Genomic DNA, 3,276 nt, shown 5'->3' with positions numbered 1-3,276 from the left:
TCACTCACGATCGCTATGTGTCTCCTGGGGCCTCACTCCCTGTCTCTCTGATTCTGTAGGTGTCACTGAGTTCTGATGGCCGAATATGCACAGGTCTCTCTCTGGGTATACAGGGATCCCCGTGTCTGTCTGTGCCATCTGTGTCTCTCTGTTCTACCTGCACCCCACTTGGCTCCTCACCTCAGATTTGGCTTCTTTACTGACTCCCCAGGACCTGTGCCACGATGGCTCATACTGGGATACAGGAGCTGCCTCTCTGATTGATTGTGGGGGAAAAAAAATGGCCAACAGGGCTGTGCAAGTTGGCACATGACCAGATGAAAAAAATTCAAAGCCTTCAAGGTGCCCCTGGAGCAGTGGAACTACAACCCGGCTGGGACAAAAGGATTTAAAATAGAGCTGGGGGAGAGGGTTGGGAGAAGGGGTCACCTCCATTTTCTCAGGGAGCCCTGGGATGTAGGCGGCGGCCTCGGCAGGTAAAGCCCTCTGCTGTCTTCCCGAGCTGTCCCAGGCTGAGCTGGTTGAGCAGCTTTTTACTCCCTAAAAATACACACTTATTTCCATCCTTTCTAATGCCCTCCACACGGGAAGAGGCAGGGTATCACAAGCCAGGAATGGAGACCAGTAGGCGCATTCTGAGTGCACACATTGGTGGGTTTCTGGGAGCAAATTGCTGCTTTTGATTAAGAAACACATCTGAACACATCCCCCTTTCACCTCCGTTTCTGTGGCTCTCACTCTTTAACCCCCTCGTACCCTCAGGGTGTGTGTGTCTGGGTGTGTGCCCTATTGCATCTCTCAAATCTGAAAAATATAAAATACCTGGCTCTTGAATTTTAATTTGTATTTTCCTTGTGGTTTGTTTTTTGGAAACCCATTTATTTTCCTCTTCTCTCTCTGCACCCCCTCCCCATCTCAGAAGGACTAATTTCCACTGGGAGCCCCACCCTTTGAGTAAACACTGAGCAACAGTCCTGCTCTTTCTCTCTCTGCTGCACCTTTTTGTCATTGTCCTTTAATGTGATTTTTTTTGCTCAGAAAAATTTCTCAGAGCCCCTTCGAAATCACCCCCCAACACACACACACATCCTCACATGCACACTCCAGCTCTGGAAGGAAAAGATTCTCGCCATCTTTCTGAGCACAACTGTCCAGGCAGCAGAGATAAAAATATACTGGGTGCTTCGGGGCCTGCCTCTGGGAAGAGAGACTGCAGATGGGCCAGGCGTCCGGAATGGGAACGCCAGGAGGCTCGGTGTCCCGGAGCGCTTTCTGTTTCTGGGAGCAGTATGCACTGCTAATGCCAGAACACTCCCAAAAACCTCGCAGAGAAGCGGGCTGTAAATTCCTGGGCTGCAATGTTGTCAAATACTTCATTGAAGAACGTCATGGAAAATGTGTGCTTTGGGGTAAAAGGGCGAGTGGAAGGGGCGAGCTCAGGGCTGCGGGAGTGCAAAGCGTGAGGCTTCCCCCCCCCCCCCCCCTTTTTTTTTTTTTTTTTTTTTTGACCAAACTGTGAACCTCTCCCTAATGTACAGCTGACAGGGGAGATTAACTGCCAGGGCCCTCATCACAGCTGCCCCCCAACCTTGGTCCTGGTGTTCCCCATGGGTGAGAACGGGGTTTCTGAGCCCTATCTGTGCCAAGGGGTATGGCAGGGCTGAGCGAGGCCAGAGAGTGCTGCCTTTCTCTCCTCCTCACTTCGAGAAGTGTCACCACGAAGTGTCACAGGGGCCCCAGAATCTGGCTTGCTAGTGACCATCTTGGTTTGAGTTTGATCGGGTGGCAATGGGCACAAGGGGGGGACAGCGCCCCAAACTGTAGGTGTGTGGTCCAGAGCAGGAGCTTTCCAATGGCCCTGTCATGCCAAGCATTGAGGCTCCCCAGGACCCAGGGGCCCCGTTCTGTCGCCCACTCTGCGCCCCTGTGCTGCCTCTGAGTCCTCTCTGTGGGCACACGGCCTCTCGTCTGCATGCACACCGAGAGCCCCTCCAGCCGGCTCACACATTCCCAGGCAGAGTCACTCCACTGCTACAAAAATAAAGGAGGAGTGTCAGTTCGCTTCCCTGGGAACTGAGATCAAAACAGAATCTGTCTTCTGGGGTTATGGTGGGGGTTTTGTGAGCCCGCGATAACCTCGAGGCGCCTAGCAAGGGCACACAGACAGGTTTCAATCACCGTGAGTTGCATGACCCCTGTGTTGCTACTATTACTGCATGGTAGGTTGCATGCGAACCTCCTGCCAGCCTTCCATTCACACAGCCTAGTTCCACGGTAAACACATCGCCTGGTGCTCGGGTAGATAGAGCGTTTTTTTCACTGTGGAGACCCCTCTCCTTGCAGCATGCTTTGCCCAGGACGCTTAGGCTTTAGCAAATCTTCCACAGTGTTCTGTGCCCACAGACCCCGCATCGTACAGGTTTTACAACATACCATGTACGTTAGCCATTGTGTCATGCACGCACAGTCTGCATATGTCCTACAGCAGTTTCTATGTATATCCTAAATTATCTGACCCACAGAGCCTACAATGTTCTGTGTTCAGAACACATTACCTCGTGCACATCCCCAGGCCATCCCGTGTGTGGAACGTGCCATACTATGCACACCTTAAAGATTCTCTGTGTGCGACACGTTATACGCACATTTTATAATATTCTGTGCACAGAACACCCCGTATCATACTCGAATGTTCTGCATTCGTAACATGTTATATTGCTCACATCTTATTAATGACACGTGAAACCACCCTATCGTACCCACATCCTCCTATAACGTCCATCGCAAGTGGGTTCTGTGTGCACACTTTACACTATTCTGTGCACCTGGCCTCTCACACGGGACCCCCCACCCCCACCCCTTTGCTTACGGGACGCCGCTGTGGCCCTGCCTCACCTCCCGTGCCTGCTCTCCGCGTGACAGTCCCCCGCACGGGCAGCGTGGTGTGGCACCTCGAGTTTGCATGGAAGTACCCGCGTCTTTGTACACAGATCATCTTGTAACCCGCCACGGGACGCTCTCCTCCTGACCCTGACGTTTCTCCCACAGTCCCCTGTCCCCAAGGGCTGCATTTTCACCCACGAATATCCTGCCCCGCGCCCCTTCCGCCGGCCGGGAAGTTTCACTTCTCTCTGCCGGGTCCCCCTCCCTCGCTACCGACGCCCCCGGACCGGCTGCTTCCTCCCGCCCCCGCCCTCGTCAGATCTGGGGCCCTGCTCGCCCTACCTTGAGGCACCGTTTGGACACTGCCTAGCAGGGGGCTCTCAGGAGCGGGGG

Source organism: Galeopterus variegatus, unplaced genomic scaffold (assembly GCF_000696425.1).
Source record: "Galeopterus variegatus unplaced genomic scaffold, G_variegatus-3.0.2 Scaffold550, whole genome shotgun sequence".
In the NCBI taxonomy this organism is placed as follows: domain Eukaryota; kingdom Metazoa; phylum Chordata; class Mammalia; order Dermoptera; family Cynocephalidae; genus Galeopterus; species Galeopterus variegatus.
The sequence above is the reverse complement of the archived record's forward strand: the minus strand, read 5'-3'. Positions refer to the sequence as shown.